The sequence below is a fragment of the Rattus norvegicus genome, chromosome 6, assembly GCF_036323735.1.
Source record: "Rattus norvegicus strain BN/NHsdMcwi chromosome 6, GRCr8, whole genome shotgun sequence".
Classification (NCBI taxonomy): Eukaryota; Metazoa; Chordata; class Mammalia; order Rodentia; family Muridae; genus Rattus; species Rattus norvegicus.
The window spans coordinates 48,684,414-48,707,952 of NC_086024.1; the positions used below are offsets into that span (position 1 = coordinate 48,684,414).

Here is a 23,539-nt window from a genome sequence, read left to right on the forward strand (position 1 = left end):
GGAGCTGAGACTGTACCTTCTCAAGCCAGTGACCTCATGAGTAAGGAGGTGGTCTGGCTGGGGCACGGCTCAGGACTTCTCAAAGCTATAACCTTCTGAAAGATATGAAATACTCAGCCTCTGGCCTACCTGGAAACATATGACTCAGCTCCTCACAGAAAGAGGAACAGATCTCATAGGAAGAGGTGATGAATACAGGATATACTTTGCAAAGTTCAAACTCTGCTGACACCAACCAGAGTCCCAAGGTCTGAGCTGTGTTCTGTTTAGAACTGTAACCCAAGCCTCCTGAAAGTCCAACCTCCTTCACTACCGCACTCCTCACCTCTATGAGTGTGTGTGGAGTGTGTGTGTGTGTGTGTGTGTGTGTGTGTGTGTGTGTGTGTGTGTGTGTGTTTGCGACAAGATCTCATGCAGCCTAGGCTGGCTTGGGACTCGCTAATAGTTAAGAATGAGCCTGTGTGGGGTTAGGGATTTAGCTCAGTGGTAGAGCGCTTGTCTAGCAAGCACAAGGCCCTGGGTTCAGTCCCCAGCTCCGGGGGGGGGCGGGGGGGGGGATGAACCTGTGAGACTGAATCCCTGGTCCTCTTGGCTGGTCTTCATCTCACATCTCTCTGGGATAGCAGGTTCGAACCACCACACCCAGCAATCCCTCTTGCTTTAATTCCTACATTCACATATGCATGCAATCAAGTATTAAGCAAAGGGTATTAGCATCTGGAAAGCCTGAAGCAGGATTGTAGATGAAGAATTACAAAAGCCAACCAGGCCAGTGTGCACCCTCAGGGCACAGTAGAAGGGAACTCTTTGCCTTCTCTAGTCAGAGAACCTGCCCAGCCAAATCTCATTATGAAGCCAAGGGCAGGGAGACAGCTGACGAAGTGGTTCCTAAGGAAACAAATGAGAAACCGGGCCCAAGGAAGTGCACCATTATTTTGTTACAGAGCACTGTCTGCCTACCTGACACAACTCTGCCAGAAAATTTAGAATTTAATCTGAGACCCTCACATGCCTGCTGCAGTAAATTACCCACCATGATGGACCTGAACCTTCTATATGCTGTGACCCTTTAATACAGTTCCTCGTGTTGTGGTAACCCCCAACCATAAAATTATTTCATTGCTAGCCCATAACTGTAATTTTGCTCCTGTTATGAATCATAATGCAAATGTCTGATACACGCAGGATATCTGATACGCTACGCCTGTGAAAGGGTCTTCTGACCCAAGGGGTTGGTGACCTACAGGTTAAGAACCACTGGACTAGACCATCACACTGTGACTCAAAATAAGCCTTGATAAGTTGGCTCGAGTAGGTGTTTTGTCACAGCCTGAGAAACTACTTAGTGTGGGGTGGGGGTGGGGCTTTCTGGCTCCCAGGAGATGACCATCCTGGTTCAGGAAGAGCAATCTCACCAGGGTGATGATGTCAACAAAGGTCTGCTGTTCCTAGAAGGTGGAGACAATGAGCGAAGCCTCCTAGGCACCACTCCAGAGGGCTGGAGCGGGATGTTGTAATTAAAAGCTGGCGGTTGGCAACCTGCTGGAAAAACCTCGGTTGTTCACATCTTCAGCCTTGGGAGAAGATCACCAGCTTTAGGAGGGCACTGGCAGTGATTAGCAGACTCCTGCAGAATCTGACCCAAGGGTGAGGGCAAAGGAGACAGACACAGAATGAAGGCATAGAAACGAAGCTTTATCTTGGTGTTGGGGATCCGTCGGCTGTTTGTTAACCCGAAGGAAAAACTGGTGCTTTGGGCAAAAAACAGTCCCCGTTATAATGTCACTTGATGGTCCCTTGTCACCCATGTGCTCAGGGCTCTGCGGAGGTCCAGAGGTGGGGAATATTCAAGATGACTACAACCACAAAGAATTGTGTGCTTTAATGCTTCTGTCCCCAAGCGTGTAGTAAGCATTTTACCACAAGAAATTGTGCTGAAGGGATGTTCTCCTGACCAGAACATCACAGGCATTAAATATTAGGCTAGCATCCCATCAATTTGTACAGCTTTTGCGCCAAGTTAAAACATGAAAGAGAAAACTGGAGTGAAACTAAAGATGAAACCATTCTCACATGTTCTACAGCAAAGGATAATCATCTAGTAAGCATTCTAAAGTACAACCCTCCTGGCAGGAGCAGAGACACTCCTAAGAGGCACCAGGGTGCCATCCTATTGAAAAATGCTAGAATCAAGACAGAGGGGGAACTTCCCTTCTTCAAAGAGTTTGCACACAGTCCTGACAAGTCAGACCACCTTGCAGGAGAGCCCAGACAATGAGGAGGCAACGAGGGGGAAGGACCATGCCTCAACCAGGGCTTACTCAAACATGTCCCTTGCCTTGTTTTTAACCTATATCACATGTTAGATCCCTGAAGATGGACTTGGGGGTTTCTTTAATTCATTATTTTCATTTTTTACTTATTCACTTTACATTCTGCTCACTGACCCCCTCCCAGTGACCCCCTTCCACAATATTTCCCCCAACTCCCCTCCCTTACTCTCTGAGAGGGTGGAACACCCCCCCCCAGTATTTCCCCCCACCCTGATACACCAAGTACCAAGGGCAGAGAGTGATGGGGTACTGTTTTCAGCAAAGAATCAGGTGCTTAAAGAAATAGTCGGTTTGGAAATATGAGGATTTCTGACGTGGCAGACCTCATGCTGCTGAAGCGACTGGGGTTCTTCGAGCTCTCTGCACTTCGTTTTCTTTGTTATTGTTGGATTTGTATTTTCATACAAAGACAGAGATGTAAGAGAACAGAAAACAACTCCATAGCAGGGCCCACTCGGCCCTGTCACTAATGCTCTTGTGAGGATTTGTCTTTGGATCTCTAGAACCAAGGACAATCAGACAGGAAGTAGACATACATACAGAGTTCACGGGATTCGTGGAGCTTGGGAGCCAGCTAGCCTGGTGCTGGTGGCTTGCTTCCTTTCCTTGGCTCTGACCTCTCACCCACTGCCCTGGAGGATTTGAGGCTGGAATTTCCTGACATGTGGAAGTCTCATTCAGGAAACCTACCCAGTTCCTCCTCCCCTGCACCCAAACCAGGCAGGGCAGATCCCTCAAGCAGGGGTGAGCAGATTGTTTTGTTCAGGGCCAGAGGGATAACTATTTTGAGCTTTAATGGCCTCGGATTTTTTTTTTTTGCTTATGTTTTGTTTACTTGGTAATCTTTAAAAATATTGTGTGCGTGCTTGTACCCCCCCTCTTCTCTTTCCCTCTGCCTGTGGGTGTGGGGGGTAGGGGGGCACACGTGTATGCCTGAGAGACAGAGACATAGACATAAAGAGGAATATATGTTCGTGTGTGTGTGTGTGTGTGTGTGTGTGTGTGTGTGTGTGTGTGTAGTGCCCTCAAAGTCCAGAGGTGGGTGTCAGGCCTATAGAAGATACCTGGGGCTGGAACCTGGTTCCTCTGGAGGACCAGCCAGCATTCTTAGCTGATGAGCCCTACACTCATCTGCCTATATCGCTTCATTCCCATCGGGGCTGCATAACCTGAAGTCTACTCTAAAAGAGACGCAACCTTCAGAAGAGGACATGTTTCCAAATCCCGTTAAGAAGCAGTGATGTACCTGACCCCATCCTTGCCTGGTAAATGTGGCCACAGACTTCTTCCCCTGGCTTCTGTGTCACCGTGGGGCTAAGCTTTTCTCACACACCATCCCCCACTGCCAGCTACCCTTTCAAAATGTATCTAGAACAGATCTGCTCGTCATGGGCTCTGATTATCATTGTACCTGTGGGTTACTCTCCCCAGTCCTCTTACCTGGACCGTGTCCAGTTGGCCAGTAGGCAAGGCAGGTATCTTCAGGGACAGACTGCAATATTACCATACAGTCAACACAAGTGTGTGTGTTCAGCTTTGAACTAGAAAACATCATCCTGAGTGAGGTAACCCAGTCACAAAAGAACACACACAGTATGCACTCACTGATAAGTGGATATGAGCCCAAAAACTCAGAATACCCAAGATACAATCCACAGACCACATGAAGCTCAAGTAGAAGGAAGACCAAATGTGGATGCTTCAGTCCTTAGAAGAGGGAACAAAATACTCACGGGAGGAAATATAGGGACAAAGAGTGGAGCAGAGACGGAAGGAAAGGCCATGCAGAGACTACACCATGTGGGGATCCATCCCAAATGCAGCCACCAAACCCAGTCACTACTGCTGAGGCCAAGAAGTGCTTGCTGACAGGAGCCTGATATGGATGTCTCCTGAGAGGCTCTGCCAGAGCCCTACTGATACAGATGAGGATGCTTGCAGCTAACCATTGGTCTGAGCACGGGGACCCCAATGGAGGAGTTAGAGAAAAAAACTGAAGGAGCTGAAGGGTTTTGCAATCCCATAGGAAGAACCACAATATCAACCAACCGGAACCCCCAGAGCTCCCAGGGACTAAACCACCATCCCAAGAGGACACATGGAGAGATCCATGGCTCTAGCCGGCATATGTAGCAGAGGATGGCATTGTCCGGCATCAATAGGAGGTAAAGCCCTTGGTCCTGTGAAGGCTCATTTTCCCAATACAGGGGAATGCAAGGGCGTTGAGGTGGGAGTGGGTGGGTGGGAGTGGGAACATCCTCATAGAAGCAGGGGGAGGGAGAGGGGGGTATAGGAGAGGGGAGAAAGGGGATGACATTTGAAATGTAAACACATAAAATATCCACGAAAAATAAAATTAAAAAGCAAAAGTGCAAGCAGAGTATGCCGAGAGGCATTCCCGTCTAACATTTCACTTGTGTCTTCTAAGCGTGTGTATGATCTTAACTGGGCATGCTCAGGAAAGTTCTGCCCTGAGTATGCTCAGGAACTGGCTCAGCACTATGTGAATGTTTGCAAGCCCATGAATAAAATCGCCATGATTCTTTTGTTCCAGAGGGCCTTGCTTTGGAAAAGATGTCCTTCTCCTTTACCCCACTGTGGGTGATAGATCTTTCTCCATTCTTCTAAGTCTTGGTTCTGCTTCTTTTACCTGTTCACTTACCAGGTGATAACCCCAATGCATCTGGTTAGACCCTCACCTCCCATCAGAAACCACCCTCCCCCTGCCACGCCTTGCTTTCCTCCCAGGTACACCCAGGCCCCGTGTGTACTCTGCACCCAGCATTCCACCCCTTTCTGCTTTACCCGTGGATATTGTATTGTATTGTTGTCTGCCAAAGAGTCTAAGTTCCTAGAGGGGGAAGTGAGTCTACTCTGCTGCCTGTCGGCATTTCTAGAAACTGATTCAGGGTCTGGGCTGAGAGAACACTTTTCTAATAGAGTTGTCAGGGTCAGAGCCTGAGCCCGGGCAGCACTAACAAGCTGAGCTCTGCCACTCACTCTAAAATGCTAACTAAAGGGACTATCAATCATGAATATCAGAGTAAGATTTGTTCCCTGTCGGCAGTTTGGGAAGAGGAACAAATAAAGGGGTCTAGAAACCGCCAAGTCCTGGGGCTCTCAGAGACTAAAGAATATACACGTCTAGGCCTAGGCCTCTCCGCACATATGTAGCAGATGTGCTGCTTGGTCATCACGTGGGTACCAAACAACTGGAGCGGGGTCTGTCCTAAAAGCTGCTGCTTGTACATGGGACATGTTCTTCTAGATGGGCTGCCTCCTCTGGCCTTAGTGGGAGAGGATTAGCTGGCCCTGCAGACACTCTCTGACCTCCCGATACCTATTTAGTGGTTTGTGTTTGCTTCCTCCTTGAAGAAGAAAGAACCCTCAGGGAACTGGTGCTGATATTACATATTTTTTTAAACAACAACAAAAATAAACTTCTGAAAGGAGAAAAATACAATGTTGCCTTTTTTCCTTTGTTAGCAAGACCTACAACAGGACTGGACTCCCTTGGGCAATGCCTGCTTCTTAGCTGAGCAGGGCGGATCCTTCTCCAAGTATAAGGTCCCTGCCATTGATGATCAGAGAGGAGCCCCTGTGCAAAGCCACTGCATTCAATGTGAATCAGAGTGTCCCATCCATTCAAGATAGAATGGCTTGCCAGGAGTTAACTCTATTTGCAGAATAACTGTCAAGGAGGGATATGTTGCCATTTATCTATGCAAGTAGACTAAGCCAGTGGATGCTGGGTACACCTATCTGGGCAGGTGGTCAAACCAGAACCGTGAGGCAGACACATAAAGAGGTTGCAGTAGGGCATATCCACCTGGTGCTCTGTCAGTGTCTACTTCCATGAATGTCTCCCAGCCTCTGCTAAGTAGGTTGACAGGCAGGACTCAGCTCTGCAATTCTTCCTGCCATCAATGCTATCACGTTGACACTGTCTGGATACTCTTTTCCCCTGGATCTCTATGATCAGTTTTTTGTTGGTATTTTTTTTTTGTTTTGTTTTGTTTGTTTGGTCAGTTACCACCTGCACTGAATCGTTCCATCACCCTCTACTCATCTGTGGCATTTTTGATAATCACACATGTAACTAGTGATCTATGATTTGACTGATATGCACATCAATAATAAGATTCAGAAGGAACAGACAGCTTGCAGTTGCCATGGTTCCGATCCCAAATGAGACCTCAAGAACCCAAAGTGAAGGTGAGAAGACTGGTGTAGCTTGTGAACTTCGTGATCCTCAATAAACAAGCGTAACGCTCTGTACCATCAACTCGGCTTGTTCACAGCACCTGCGCACCCAGTTTCTAGCCCAACAGTGCTGCATAGGATCTCATGACATACCTAGAATAATCTGTGGCATTGTCTCGTTGCATCTTGCATTTTGTATTTCATACTGGTCACAGTGAATCACAGAGAGATAAATTCAGATCAGTTATCTTTACTCGACGGATAAAATATCAAGGTTCAAGAATGATACTAATACAGTTGACCCGACAACTTATTAATGCAGGATTCAAGGCCAGTGTTCCTAAAGTTGTTCCTAAAGTCATTGCCTGCCAAATAAAGGCGAACAAATCCATTGCTAGGGCTTCCCCGGTTCTCTTCGTGTCCCTAGCACTGTCTCTCTTGTCCTTACACTTGGGTGCTTGGTATTTGTCTGTCACGTTCTGAGAAAACAATAAGATTTTCATCATAAAGTCCTCTATATGGTAATGAAGGCCTTGGTTGCCTGATGTCGATTTACAATGATGCAGACATATAGATCCAAGGCTCAACAGCCTCAACCACACTAACAGAAATCCTTCGCCTGCCCTCACAGCTAATCCCAGAGAACACCTAACGCACATTCAGGGGGAGACCCACTCTCTACTTTGAAATCCTCGCCTCTCCTTGAGGAAGGCTGGAAGATCAGTACATCCCTAAATAGGAAAGACAAAGGGTGAAGTTGAGATGCTCCCCTCTTAGCCCAGGAGCTGAGCAGAGTCAGTTTCCAACACTCCTCAGCCCCTTCCCGTTGGATTCCTCTGCCTGTGTACACTCAGTGAACACCATGGCTGCTCTAACCCCTCTGCCCCTGGGCCCTGGCTGAGGAGACTTCAAGTTCAGAGAAGCTCATGAGGTAGAAAAGACAGGGCAGCAAGTCGCAATACCGCAACACCCCAGACCTCTTGCCTTGCTTTTTTTTTTTTTTACCTAAAAGACAATACTTCATTTTTGGAAAAACACCCTATAAAATTCCATCCTTCAAAACTTACTCAGAATGAGTTCTGACATGGTGACAGTCCCCACAGGTGCAGAAGTGGAGCTTGAATTAGGTGAGAATATTCACAGAGAAGGAAAAGCCAGACTGATGGTCAGGACTCAGACGGCAGAGCCGTTGTGTAAAGCCCAACCTTGTGGGAACTGAACACAACCAGATGAACTGACGCAACTTTTCCTGAAGCGAAACAGAGATGCGGGATTTCCAATTATTCCCGAGAAAACCCGAAGACAGCCTGGGTGCAGTCCCCGAGGCCAGATGCATGCCTGTTGGGAATACCCACTTAAAAAGAGTCTAGAAGAGGTGCTCATTTACATCCTGACTTCAACCTGAGGTTAATATCACTCCGACAATGGCAAGATATCCCTCTGCTTGGAGGCCCCACCTGGGGAGAGGACACAGTTGTAGAAATGGTAATGGGTCTACTGGGACTAGGTACTGCGGAGCACCCAGGGTTATTTGGTCACCTGAGCTCCATTAATGCAGAATGGCAGTCTGCAAAATAACAAAGTGACTCTGTCCAGCCATTGTCTTCCTAACTCACAGCTATCTTGGGCCTCTGACATTTTAGGCCACCTACAAAGCTCTTGACATTCCAGAATAGTTCCCCCGAACCCAGGACTACAATGGATGACAGGCTTCCTTTCTTCCACTAATCCGCTGAAGCCTATACAAAGATGGGGGGGGGGGTATAGAGGGCTGGGATGCAGTTCCCAGGGGTGTCCAAACAGCTTCACAAGGACAATAACACCACTTCATCTTTCTGTCCTAGTGACTGTCAGACTTGCTCCCTCCAACTCTCCATGTCCAGTGCTTAAGGGTTCTCCTTGTTAATGTTTCTCACTCCAGAATCAGACACTTCCAGAGCACGGTGATTTGCACATGGCTTGTGCCTATCACCACTGTGGCCCAGCAATCTTCCTCAACAGCAACAGAGAGTAAGAATTGATCTGTGACACTTATTTGACACCCTACAACTCTTCTCTAAGAAACAAGAAAAAAAATGCTCATTCAACAGGGCATGTATAGGCATGGTAGTATTAGGCTTCATGCAAACTGAGGTGTTTATAAGAATCATGTCCAGTCATCTGTACTTTGGTGGGATGACCTATATGGGGAAGAGCCAATCCTGGCTTCCTAAGAACAAGCAGACTGACTCTGGGCTATGGGCCAATTCTGTGCACTTGGGGCAGGACCTGAGCCCTCAGCTTCCTCCTAGACTGGGGCCTCTTGCAAAATCAACCAACATTTACAAAGTTGCAATTACCTGGTTAGAATCTCTGAGACACTATTAAACAAATGTGGGTGATGGAAAAAGCCAATGGAATGACGCTTTTGCTAGGCAGTGGGACATACTGCAGGGGCTTAGAAATGTTTCCATGTTGTGATTAAGTAACCCCCATTCTTGGAATTCATCTACAAATTAGGAGTGTGACAACGCTCCTTATGGCCTTCCCTGTGATATTGGGAGCCTCTATGTGTGAGGTTCCTGTTAAAGGGATTGGTAAAGCAGAGAAAGGAAGCATGCACCATACCAGGGAAGGAAGCATTAGCCAATGTTTTTGAGGTGAAAATTTCAAAGTCCTCACTGTGGGTTTACTGCAAAGGAGGCACGCTCACAAAAGGAAGCCTTTATCTGATTAAAACGAAGAGAGGCTACTTTTCTTCCTGCAGCATTCCTTTATAAAAATGAACTTCAATAACTGCAAAGCCAATAAAAGCAATGAGGAACGGATCACAGAAAAAGTTCATCTTTAACCCATACAAAGCTTCAAAAATCAGTAACCAAAAAGCTAGGCATGGGGTGCATCTATCGTGATAATTTTCACGTGGGGGTTGGAGAGTCAGGAGGATTGTCTAAAGCATGAGGACAACCTGGGCTCCTCATAGAGTCCAAGGATAGGAGGAGCTACAGAGCAAGACTGTCTCACAGAAACAAATAACAGAAAGCGAATCATCAAATAAATACCAATGACTGAATAGATACTAATGGCATGACAACATAATGTGGACAGAAAATTTAACGGCTGGAAGATGCTATTCCCAATGAGTCAAGGGAAAAGTCCAAGTACCTGGCAGGAAGGTTATAAGTTTCTGGAACACCCCACTGAGAATGGTTCAAAATAACAAAGTCCATGAACCCGGGAGTCTATCAATATCTGCCCAAAGTGCACAACTGGCTCACTGACCCAATAATCTTACGTTTCAGCACCCAGCCAAAGTTAGTCAGTCACCATGGCCCTGCTTGTCATGGAAGACTAGAAGCAACACAAGGGAAGGCTCGTGACATGAACCAGAGCTCCTCAAGGTGGGGAACTGCAGAAAGAACAGGAAAGCTGCATGCATTTGAGTGGAAAGAGCTGCAGAGCACATGATTAAAAACTGCAAGGCATGCGGGGATGCACAGTGTAGGCTGCATTTACAGGTGTGAGCATGAGATGAATGTCAATATGCTAACTGAAGCTGTTACCTAAGGAAGTTGGGAGGGCTGCACTAGGCACAGATTGGTCACAGGAAAGTATCAGCAAGACTCCCAACAGAGACCTTTTATTTAGTCACTCCTGCATTTATGTGTGCTGATGTGTTTATATAGGTACCCATTCTCCCTCTCCCTCTCCCTCTGTCTCTGTCTCTCTCACTCTCTGTGTGTGTCTTTGTGTCTCTGTCTCTGTGTCTCTGTCTCTCTCCCCCTTCTCTCTGTCTCTCTCTCACACACTCTCTGTGTCTCTGTCTCTGTCTCTCTCTCTGTCTCTCCCTCTCTCTGTGTATGTGTGTGTGTGAGTGTGTGTGTATGTGAGTGTGTGTGTGTATGTGTATGTGTGTGTGTGAGGTGTGTATGTGAGTGTGTGTGTATGTGAGTGTGTGTGTATGTGTATGTGTGTGTATGTGTGTGTATGTGAGTGTGTGTGTGAGGTGTGTGTATGTGTGTGTGAGTGTGTGTGTGAGTATGTGTGAGTGTGTGTGTATGTGTGTGTGAGTGTGTGTGTATGTGAGTGTGTGTGTATGTGTATGTGTGTGTATGTGTATGTGAGTGTGTGTGAGTGTGTGTGTATGAGTGTGTGTGAATGAGTGTGTGTATGTGTGTGTATGTGAGTGTGTGTGTGAGGTGTGTGTATGTGTGTGTGAGTGTGTAGTGTGTGTGTATGTGAGCGTGTGTGTGAGTGTGTGTGAATGAGTGTGTGTGTATGTGTATGTGAGTGTGTGTGAGTGTGTGTGTGAGTGTGTGTGAATGAGTGTGTGTGTATGTGTATGTATGTGAGTGTGTGTGTGAGGTGTGTGTATGTGTGTGTGAGTGTGTAGTGTGTGTGTATGTGAGTGTGTGTGTGTGTGAATGAGTGTGTGTGTGTATGTGTATGTGAGTGTGTGTGTGAGTGTGTGTATGTGTGTGTATGTGAGTGTGTGTGTGAGGTGTGTGTATGTGTGTGTGAGTGTGTGTGTATGTGTGTGTATGTGAGTGTGTGTGTGAGGTGTGTGTATGTGTGTGTAAGTGTGTGTGTGTATGTGAGTGTGTGTGTGTGTGTGTGTGTGTGTTCTTGTAGTGCAGCAGAAGTCAGCTTCAGGCATCACTCCTCGGGTGCTGTCTACCTTATATTTTCAGACATGGTCTCTTACTGGGATCTGGGGCTCACCAGTTCAGCTAGGCTCTTGTCTCCTCATCTACAGCACCAGGATTCCAGGCACTGCTGTGCCCTATGCCCAGCCTTTCACATGGGCACTGGGGTTTGAACTCAGATCCTCATGCTTGCATAGCAAGCAATTTACTAATGGAATCGTCTCTTCAGCCAGAAAAAAAAAAAACTATGTCTGCCTGTCTATCTATCTATCTATCTATCTATCTATCTATCTATCTATCTATCTATCCATCCACATATCTTTAAGGAAGTTTAACTCAGAACTCCATAGATACTATAAACTATAAAGATTTTAATAAAATAAGGATTGTGGCCACTGTGGCAATCGTGGTAATTCAGAATAGATGATCTATAACTTGTCTTCTTAATTCAACCAGAGGGTGGTAACCATGTGTGCTACCTCAGAGTTCTAAAAGTATTTGTGTAGATCTGCTCTCCTGAGTGTCTCTTCCTAATTTAAAATCTGAAATGTACGCTATTGTCAAAAGGAACAATGCCTTTGACTCATCCCCATCAGAGATAAGAAGTGACTCAAGCATTTCTCATCTCTGAGTGGAACCTCCAGGCTGTCAGCCTTTGGAAAGGAGCTTAATTATCCCATAGAAGAAGGGGGAAGGCAACATAAATCCCAATAAGAATTTAAAAATGAGAGTAGTTGGGCTAAGGAGACGATTCAGTAACTGAAGTGTCTGTTCCTCAAGCGTGAGCACCTGAGTTCAGATTCCTGGAACCCATGTAAAAGCCAGATGTGCTGGCATGTGCAGCACAGGTCTATAAGCCCAGCACTGGGGTGATGGTTGGGGTGCAGAGATTGGTAGACCCTGGGTTCCCTGGCTAGAGGGCAGAATTTGGTATCAGGTGGCTCCCCCAATTATTCTTTCTTTAAAATACCATTTTTATTTATTCTTTGAGAATTTCATACACATATTTTGATCAGATCCTTTCCTCTCCACCTCCATAACCACTGCCTCCCTCCCCACCAAATTTCACATTCTTGTTCTCTTTTAAAAGTCAAAAACAAAACACAGGGTTCAGTTTGTGCTGCCTGAGTATTGGATGTGAGCCCTGCCCTGGACGGTGGTCAATAGACCCAGTGTCACGCCACTAAAGAAAAGTGTCTTTCCTCACCTAGTAGCAATCAGATCCCTTCTGCTCCTTGAGTAGGGGTGGGACTTCATGCTTACATCCCCCGACCCTTGCTGGGATGGGTCTGGCTTGAGCTTATGCAGACCTTGTGCACACTGCCACAGTCTCATGAGTTCCTGTGGACCATCTGCCTTGTTGTGTTGCAAGGACAGAGTTTCACTAGCATCATCTACTGTCTCTGGCTCTTACAATCTTCCTGCTTCCAGTTCAGCATAGATTCCTGAGCCTTGAGGGGAGGGGTATGATACAGACATCCAATTTATGGTGGAGAATTCCCGATCCCCTATTCTCTACACATTACCAGTTTCTTTGCTATTTATCATCTACTTCAAGAACCTTCCCTGATGAGGGTCGAGCATTGCACTGACCTGACATTCATACTATGTGTTTAGACACGAAGCAATACCAGATCAGAATAGTGGGTGGGATTATTTCTCAAAATGAGGTCTCTAACTGAATCTGGAACTAAAGCCTCTTGTGTTCCAGGCTTCACCCATCAGCAAAACGTCTGATCCTATTTTCAACTTTAAAATCTGAAAAATCTCATCAAGTTGCTGGGCTGGCCTTGACCTCACTCTGCAAGCCAAGCTGGCCTGCACGTTGTAGCCCTCCTGCCTCAGCCTCCCCAGGAGCGGGAATTACAGGCCTGAAGTGCATGCTTAGTTTGTGAACACACTTGCTAACAGGAAAGTTGGAAAGAAGGAAGATGAAGTGATGAGAATCCTGTTGACAGTCACCGCATTCTGGGCTTCTCATAAGTCATCCATTCTGGGCTTTTCATCTGATCACTGCACTCAGGGACGTTCTACGGGGAAATGACACCAATATGTGTGGTACTCCTGCTGTCATGACTTAGCTACTCCCTCAGAATATGAGGGCCCTGCTCGAACAGCCATTCTTCCTCTAGGATTCTATACTGTTTAACACTCAAGCTTGCGGCTCTGTGGATCACAGCACCCTGTAGACCACTAAACCCCGATGCTCAGGCATAAAAACATGCAGAGATAGTGTGCAATCCAAGGCCTGGCTGGGATCCAAGGGCACTTATTTATAAAGACAGGCTAGTGGCCAGACTCAGCCCACGGACCATATGCTGACCCATGGGGTGAAGCCTGGTGACTCTCTGGTGAGCAGTAATGAAAAGCCATCTCCATCCCATGCCTTTCCCTTCCCATGTCTATGTCTCATGAAAACCTAATACAGAATTTCTGAAAGTAGGTTTTGATTCCGAATCTGTAAGCCAGGCATAAGCCTGACTGTGACCCCTATGGCCACTGGACTTTGCGCTACTACCTGGCCACCCTGTGGCTAACACGGGAAGGGAAATGCTCGATCTTCTAGCCACCTTAGGAAAGTATCTCATATGTAGGTTTAATAGGAACAGTGTGCAGAGGAGAAACTGAGGAAGGCTATGGGACAAAATCAATCTGTCTTCGGTTCAATCCTTGGTGATCCTGTGATATGAATGTTGGGTCTCTATGCAAGGAGCCTGATGCTGTATTTGGAGGTGTGCAGCCTTGCCAAACAGAGGCCTGCTGGTGGGAGTCTCAGCTCAGCAAATGGTCAAAAGCAACCTGCACTGACCACCGCTTATCTACTAAGTTTCTGCTAAACCCACACATCATCCATCTATCCATCCATCCATCCATCCATCCATCCATCCATCCATCCATCCATCCCATATAATGTTCCAGCCACATTGTCTGCTGATCAGAAATCTTAGATTTTAAAGTTCCACAAGGAACTTTCCAAAGTCACCAAATGAGTCAATATCAGAGTCTAGCCTGAAGCCGAGATAAGTCGGCTATGAAATCAACTTTTAGCCCTCAACACCACACAGCTCTTGGGTCTCTTGGATGCTGCTGCTGGGCTTCTGTCACACCATTGGGTGAGAACTTGTGCTTGGCTAATCAGCTGCCCCTATAACATGTACCTTGCAAACAATGCTTTCCTAGACACCCACATCTGCAGGAAGGTTCTTCTGGGAGGCTGAGTCCGGGTGCAACCAAAAAACAGAAGCTTGTCCTCAGGCTCAGTAGCACATCTTGATTAGAAGGGGACACAACCACAGCTGGCAGCCATGGTCCCAAGAAACAAGTGCAGCAAACAGCCACTTTCACAGAGAGAAAGTCCACATTCTGAAGACTAGGAAAGGAAGGAGCAGAGAAAACTGGGGACTAACAAGAGGACCCTCTCAACCCTGTATCCTAGCCCCAGGAAGCAAGAATCAGCTAAAACAAGGAACGTCCCATTTGGGGTTATGTTTGTTCAGCCTTACCTATGTGGAAGACCATATTAAAACAGCAGATTACATTCTCAACACTACAAGCCTCGTGAAATATGAAGGGCAGGTGGGGCTGGGGATAGGAAATTATGTAACTTGACTTTTATTTTCCAGCAGCTAGAAAGGTTAGCCGCCTGAGTGTAACAGGTGAACCAGGTGTCTTGCCATTTACCATGTCACTCAGCCTGAGATGCACCCATGCAGCCGAGGGAGCTGCCCACAGTCCCAACTCAAGAGCGACAAGGTGGCAGAGAAGAGGAGGTGGACTCCCATCAAGACTGGAATCCACTTCACTCAGCTTTTGCTGAGGCTTCGAGAGGTGGGAGGGTTCTGGTGGCATCGGCGTGATTTGTAGTCACTTGCATAATGCTAGAGGACTGGGTAAGTGCTGTAAGGAGGGAGCAATTCACCTCCAGGGTGTGTGGAGAAAAAAAGACTCCTTCCCCAAGCCTCTCTGCTTATAAACCAACCTGCAATGCCTGAGCTTTGCAAAGCAGCAAGGAAAAAAAAACAAAACTCAGAAGTGTCAGAGTGATGAGGAATGAGGCAGAGCTGGGACGCAAAGGGATCAGGCCCGATGTCTTGTCAGCAGTGACAGGCAACTGGGGTGCTGGGGATCTGCTAAGAGCGAGACAGTTCCTTGACGAGCAGATCTTTTTTGTCTTCCTCTTTTATTTTCCGAGACAGGCTCTCCTTAGCCCAGAGTCTCCTTGAACTTCCACTCCTGTATCTACTTCCTGAGTTTCAGGATTGTAGCTGTTCAACCGTCACACATGGCTAATGTATAGTGCTGAGGAAGGAACCCGAGGTATCGTGAACACTAGGAAAACACTCTAATAACTGGGCCAGCACATCCCCAGCACTAAGGAAAGTCTTTCATGGACCCCTCCCCATCACAACTCTTGCATCCCCTCAGTGATACTTAGCAGCTTGCTAATGCCCTAGTGGGTAGCTACAGACTCTGGCAGACTCCCGGTAGTGTGTGGTCCTCCTGTAGGCACAGGATGGCCTAGGGATTGGACTCCTGTCTTTCCTATTTGTTTCTGCCACTGACTCTCTGCAAAAGGAGTCCCAGACTGCCAGCTGCACGAGGACTCTCTAGGTCTGATTTAGACTTTATTTTTTGACCCAGTAAAGTCAGCTTACCTCCCCTCTCTCCCTTTTGTGGGTCTCGAATGAACAACATGGGAATTACCATCTCTACTAGAATGGCTGGTCACAGAGTCTCCATCCATGGCATTCCTCACCATCATGACCAGGCCCCAAGTGCCAAAGACAACAGACAGTCTCAAGAAACCAGACAGCTGGAGCGATAGGAAATTAGGCAAGGGTTCGGGGGCTTGGAAACAGGAGAGAGCTTGGGGGGATTCTGTACACTACACTACTGTCCCCAGAGGAACCCATGTGATTTCCCAGTCAGTGGCTAAGTCCAGCTGCTGCACGGAGCCACTGGCAGTCTTCAATAAAAACAAGACAAAGGGGCAGTGGGAAACAGAGAGAAGATATCAAAACATCAGATAGGGGCTGGAGAGATGGCTCATTTCAAAGGACCCAAGTTCAAGTCTCAGGACCCACATAGCAACTCACAGACATCTGTAACACCAGTTCCAGGAAATCAGATTCCTTCTTCTGGCAGAAGCCAGGCATGTGCATGTGCATTTTGCACAAACATACATTCAGGCAAAAAAAAAAAAGTTAGATAAAGTGGCAGGGCTTTTTTTTCCCCCTGTGTTTACCAGAAGTTCTAGGAAGCCACACTTCACATTAAGAAAAACAAAGAAAAATATGGCTCCCCAAAATGTTTAGGAATATATGGTAGAGATTCAGAATTTATATGCTCAGAACCTTCCATTGTCCTTATGACTGATTTTGTGGAGCTGAATGGTAGAGCGCTTGTTTCGCTTACAGAAGGGACTAAGTACAATCCTCAGTACTAGAAAAATTAAAGAAAGATCACTGATAATATTATATTGAATATAAGAGCAAATCTTATATTAAGTACTTTCAATCTTTTTCTCTTGCATGTGTACATGTATGTGCACATATATTGTATGCATGTGGCAGGTGACAGGTTAAAGTCAACATGGAGTGTTTTCCTTGATTGCTTTGAATCTTTATGCTTTGGGGCAGTCGCTGAACCTGGAGCTCACTGATTGGTCTAGACTGACCAATGCGTTTCACGGATTTGCCTACCTCCCCTACCTTTGCCTAACATTTAAAAAAATGGTATTTTTGTATGTTCTGATTTATTGGAATACATATATGTATAGAGGCATGTAGATAAACGTGCTATTTGCTTTCTTTTTTCTCTTTTTTTTCCAACATGGGTCCTGGGATCTGAATTTGGACCCTCTTGTATGAGAAACACTTTACCAGTGAGCTATTTCCCTGCCTTTCAGTGATAAAATAGCATCACTAGAGAGGCTGGAGGGAACAAAGATGGGTGATAGATTTGGGTATGACCCAGATGGTGATAATTTTTGTGTGTGTGTGTGTGTGTGTGTGTGTGTGTGTGTGTGTGTGTGTGTTAAGTCATCTGCAAATTCAGAGTCATATAGAGTAAATGAGCACAGCTTCTTAAATGTCAGACACACCTCAGTCGAGCAATTTTTGAAAGCTGGGGGGAATAAAAGATTTTGTGCACTGAATTCTGTATAGAATGTAATTCTGCTGCAATAAATTGGGGCTCCAAACTGAGCAAAGCAAAGGGCAGCTGGCAGAGAGTTATGGCGTAGGGATCACCCACAGGTTGAAAACTGGCCATGCAGCTGGTTCATTGCCACAGCACCGTGGGGCTGATGTATGGCTAACTTGTCATGGGTTCCCACAACAACCTAACATGCTTCCTGAAGGTTTCCTAAAGCACCTGCCCTCTGTGTGCCTTGGTTCATACAGTGACGAAAGCGGTATTTCATGTGTTTGTCTCTTATGGCTGCTGGAATCAGTTATCACAGACAGGCTAGAACACAACAGAAATTAATCACCCCACAGTTCTGGACCCTGGAGCCAAAGGGAGGGCATTGGCAAGTTGGTCCTAAGCACCATGAGAAGAAACATGTCAATCTTCTCGGCTTCTTCCACATCTTCCTCCCTGTTGTGTCTGTCTCCAAATTCCTCCCTCTTATAAGAACACAACTTCAACTGAGTCGAAGCACCAACCCTGCTATAAGTGACCTTCAACCTCATAACCTCTGCACAAAACTGCTTGCCAGATCAGTTCCCATTCTGAGCCCAGGCAAGGCTCAGTAGAAATCCTGAAGTCTAGGAGAAACACAATGCATCCATACCAGCATTGATTCCCAAGTGGGGATCAGCATGTTAGGGGGTGCAGCCAATAAGACTTGGCTCAATCAAGGGGACACCATCATTGTGGTCTCCATTCCCATCTCTTCACCACCACTCCAAGAGCTTCCCCCCTGAGGACAAGCATCTCCTAAGGTAGCAGTGGGATGTTGTGCTTTGAGGCAGCAATCACTGAGTATGGCTGAGTCCAGGAAATGGTCTCACCATGGGATCTCATGTGTCGCCAAAGCATCATTGACCTTGAACCTCTCTGACCATAGGCATCACCCAGGATTCAATGGTCCACTGAGGACTTTAGGACACACAAAGGACACTGTGAATACTGTCACCTCTCTGAGGGTGCTCCTCAGACATGCTGGGGGCTGCTGCATCAGACTCAGGGTGTCTACTATGCTCCACAGAAGACTCCATTTGCTTTCCCGAACATTGTGGCTAGATTATTTTGTGAAGATAAACAGATAAACAAATGCACAGGTAATTCCAGCTGCTATTTTAGAAACTCGAGAAAATGAATGTTTTGTCAAGCGTGTTGGCTTCCTGTGCTCAGGACAGACTCACCGCCTCTAGTAGAATACTAAGAGCTAAGTCTTCAGTGCCAGGAGGCTGTCTCAACGGGTTCGGTCTCATTACTGCCACAGCCACAAGAGCTCATTCAATTCCAGGAGTCTCTTCAGTGTTCCCAGAATAAATCACTGGTTTGCCCCAGCTGGGAAGCAAGGAATAATTGGCAGAACTGGCTTCAGCAATCAGGAGCCCATGCTGTGGTTCGTGCCGATCCATTTGCTGAGCTCTGTGTGCTAACTGGCCTCTCTTATACCCAACCACCCTAAAAAGACTACCCCTGTTCTGACTCTTAAATCATATCACATGGTACACTCTTCTAGGACTTCTAGTGCAACTAAAGAAAACAAAAGGTTCCAGAACATGTCTCACTCAACCTTCTCAAGGGTGGTCCATAGAGGATAGGGAACTATTCTACCTAGGACCTTAGACAACATCACCTTGGGAAGTGCTATTCTGAATTCATCTATAATGCCATCTTTCTCCAGCCATGGCTACAATACCCTTGGGAGGGTCAGCCATAGCATAAGAGTGTGTGATTTAAAAGGATCCCAGGGGCATCCCAGAAACAAGCGTCATTTTGAAAAGGTGGCCATTTTACCCCTACCCTAGGGGACAGACAATTTACAGAACTTCTGTATTCCTTGAAATGGCAGATAGAAGTCTAACCCCCTACCAAGCAAGTGTAGTGCTTTGTGTTTAAAGGGACACCCATGTTCTTTAGTCGTTTAGTCCTATAATTGTGTGCCCAGCAAACTCTAGGCCATATTCACTTCACACTTTTGAACAAAGAAATCTGCAAGAGGGTTCTGAGTTGGCCTTCTCCTAAAAGCCCACAATGGTTCAACTTAGGCTGATGATATTGGGAAGCGTTTCCCACAGAACCCCAAAACAGATATGGAGAAGTGAAATGGACAAGGAAAGACAGCCAAGGAAGGGGCTGTCTTCTGGGAGATGAGTGTTGTTACTGGCTGCTTAATCCCAGGAGAAACCTGAGATGCCAACTTACTCTGTCCTACAGTTACCCCGCTTGCAAGGAACTGGTGGTATCTAGGACACTTCACCATCCATCGGCTGAGGGGTGTTCTAGGTTGGAGGCTGGGCTACTGACCTTGCTGCCATCCAGCCACAACACAGGCTCTGCACAGACACTTCTTATGTCAGCAAACGCCGGTCCCCACAGTGGACAATCAAACATTGAGGGCAGGGCAGGCAAGAGTGATACAGTGCCATCCCCACCGCTCACACAGAGCCTCTTTCTTCACTTGCTCCTCCCTGGGTGCTGAAGGGGACCAGGAGTGTCTCCTAAGGAAGGCAATAAAGGAGCTGCCATGATGTGACTGCGTAGTGTCCCCCACGGGCTCAGGTGTGTGAGCACCTTGTCTTCACTTGGTGGCATTGTTTGGGTTGGTTGTGAACTCTCAAGTTGTAGCTTTGCTGAAGGAAGTGGTTCGGTGGGGTTTTATAATCGACTCCACATCTTGTTCTCTCCCTGCTTTCTGACTGCTGATGAAATGAGAGCAACCTGCCTAATGGTCTGTGGTCATGCTTTCTCTGCCTCGAAGGGCTGCATTGCCCTGGAATGCTGAGCTAGAATAAACCCTTTCTCCCCTAAGTGGCTCTTGTCTGGCTATTTTATCACCTGGACAGAAAGTAACTATGATGAGAACTGTGTCTCTGGGTGAGTTTCATAGAACACCCTGGATGGTGGTGTGACATTTGGGGCAAGCTAATTAGTTAAAGGAGCTGGCATTGGTGAGCTCTCTGTTCTTGGAGGGATCCTGCCTGTATAAACACACTGAAGAGCTATTGGGAGATATACTGGTCATTAACTTTGGACTTTCCCACACGTGCACACACAGAGAAGGGGGAGGGGGAGGGAGAGGGAGATGTGTGTGTGTGTGTATGTGTGTGTGTGTGTGTGTGTGTGTGAATGTGCATATATATGTGCACGAAAATCACAAACACACACACATGAAAAGAAGGAAAGAAGGGAGGAAGGAAGAAAGAGAAGCCAGAAGGCCAGAGGAGAGTTGCACCAGTTTGCTTCTTTCTGCATCTAAGACATCTATGGACCCCTTTTCTGTATTGGCCTTCCATGGAAAGCTTGATTTCTCTCCTTGGGATTAAGAGAAAGCAGTGTTTCAGATGGTCATATGAGTACACATGACAATATTACCCAGTAGCTTTAAATTGGAGCTACTTTTTAATGTTATATAATACAGACACACACACACACACACACACACACACACACACACACACACACACACATACACACACACGGATACAGGGATAATTGACCTTGTAAAGACCCAACCATCTATAGTTGTCATGACTTGACTGCCCTATTTTCCCAGGACTCAAGATGGCTGTGTCCATGAGGTTTGATTAGGATGACTGACAACTTACCAGTGGTCAAACCGCAGTCATTGGTATATGCAAAGCACACTGGATCCCATCTCTACCACCAGAATGCTAGGCTTATGGTGCACCACCAATCTGAATGGCTTTTAGGTATTCTGAGGATCTGAACTTCAGTCCTCAAGTTCGTGTGGCAAGCACTTTCTCCTCTGAGTCACCACCTCAGCTCTCATCTGTACTTTAAAATCATCCCTACCATAACACCACCCTCCTCACTGATCAACTCATTCTGCTTTCTGACTGCTGACAAAATGAGAGCAACCAGCCTAACGTTCTTCGATCCCAGAGGGTCAACAAGACATGGATGTGCTCAGGGGTCACAAGGCCTTCAAGTTATAGCCAGCTCACCTTCCCCAAGTAATGTCCAAAGTCAGCCTTGGGTCGCCATCCCGAGACCTCAGATGATGAAGGAACAGGTGCATGAGTAATCAAGAGGAGCAGGAGAGCAGATAATTGACATCTTACTGGCTGCCTAGTGAGTATTATAGATGCCCCCTGTCACCTTAGTTAATGAGTACCATACTACAGTGGGGTACATGTTCTGACAAGGAAATGAGCTCAATACTTTACCCAAAATTTTAGGTATATTTAGTAAATGATGATATTTTTCTAGGAGCTGAGGATGTGGCCCAATCGATGAGAATACTTGCCCAAGACACACAAGGCTCTGGGTTCAGTCCTCGGCAGCTATATACGGTTTGCCATACATGCCTATAACCCCAGCACTGAGAAGTGGACAGCATGGATTTTAAGGTTACCCTTGGATATACGCTGATATTTCCAACCAGGACCGGACACAGTGAAAAATTCTACATGTCCTTTATTTGCCACACTGCCTAATGATTCCCAGGAGGAAGGACAGAGGCTGCCAGGTGACCTCATCAGGGTGAACTCTCTCAAGCACGCTTCCTATGGTGGCCTTCGGGCAGCAGAAGAGCTTCGTTATGTGAGGGCAAAGGATTTTTTTTTTTCAGGCAGAAGGAAAAGGAAGCCCCACAGTGGAAGAACATGTCAAGCCTTGGTCCTAGGGAAAACATCCACTGTGCCACAGATCTAACTCCCTTAACATCATCAGCCGTAAACACAAAATATGAATACATCCTTATTGAGCCCTTCTAGTCTCTAATAACGTGTTCAGGATTCCAAAGACTGGCTCTATACCTCATCTCTCTAGATCCCAAGAGTTTCCCCTCACCCATTCAGGAACAGCAGGTATCTGAGAATGCCACAGCCCCAGATGGTCCAAATTCCATGAGGATTCAAACTCAGAGCCCATGAGCTCTGCTCTCAGACGAGCTTGGACTCTCCTGGGCACATCAGGGCTGCCTGTGACCTTTATCACCATTCACATCTGGGTGTAATGGAAGACAAAAAGAGAAAACATAAACTGAGCAGAAACCAAATATCTGTGAAGCAACAGGCCTTCCTATGATGTAAGAGAAGGCAATGAGGAACAGTGAGCTGGTCCAATGTCAGCCTCAGGAAAAGAAAGCATTTGTTATTTCTTTCTTGGTTGCAAAAGCATCGCATGCTGTTTTCAAAAGAAATTACCAGAAAGGCCCTAAGAAGACAAACCATAAACCCACAACGCCGGGAGACAGCCACAGGATCCGACCTTACTCTAAACATTAAGTAAAGCTCTCCAGTGCAAGCACACAAACATGAGCACGTGACTACAGACACACGTGTCCCCATACAATTTAAGCTGGCCTCACACCAACCAGTGACTTCTCTGGCAGTTTCCAAGTCAAGAGGAGACTGCGACACGCTCCAGTTCTCTCCTCTCACTTCAAGTTGGGGGAAGTAAACAGGCCATTTGGGAAATAGGGGGGGTGGGGGTTGCATCTCCAAATGTAAAGATCTGGCATCTCTGAAAAGAGACAGATTCTCGTTTGCAACGAATGTTATGACCAAAAGCAACTTGGAGAGGAAAGGGTTCGTTTTATCTTACAGGTTATAGTCCAAAGAGGGAAGGCAAGGTGGAAGCTTGAAAGAAAAAAACCAAAAACCAGCCAACCAAACAAACAAACACAAAATGCCACCACGAAATGCTTCTTACTAGTTTGTTCCCAGGCTCTCGTTTAGCTACGTTTCTTGCACAGGCCAGACCTACCTGCTTAGGAACAGCACCACCCACAGTGGACTGGGACCTCCTACAGCAGTTAGCAATCAAGAAAACGCCCTAAACACATCTGTGAGCCAATCTAACGGAAACATTCTTCACTTGGGCTCCCCGTTGAGCTATGCCAAGTTGAAGGAAAGATTAGCCATCATAGGGCAAGGGTTCTCACACAGGGACTCATCTTAGGCACAGACGACTCAAGGCATGGAAGGGCCTAGAGGGAGGTTACCTAGTAGGGCCTCTTCCTTTATAAGTGAGAAGACTAAGAGCTGGGGAGGTGAACAAATGCTTAACCAGGCACAGAGAGAGCAGTGACCCTTTTAACTCTCACCAGTTTTTCTAGACTTTGGCTTTCTCCTTCGGTTGTCATGGAAGTCCATGGGGCTGGGAAGATAGTTTGGTTAGTAGAATGTACAACATGCATGCAGCCATGGGCTCAGTCCCCAGTGTGCCATGTAG

The 23,539-nt window shown here is 46.6% G+C and overlaps 1 protein-coding gene across 2 annotated transcripts in view; it reads right to left on the minus strand.

The window, feature by feature from the left end:
- Positions 1 to 23,539, minus strand: part of Rnf144a (ring finger protein 144A) — a 120,001-nt gene that overhangs the window by 56,173 nt on the left and 40,289 nt on the right. The gene's annotated exons all lie outside the window — the stretch shown is intronic.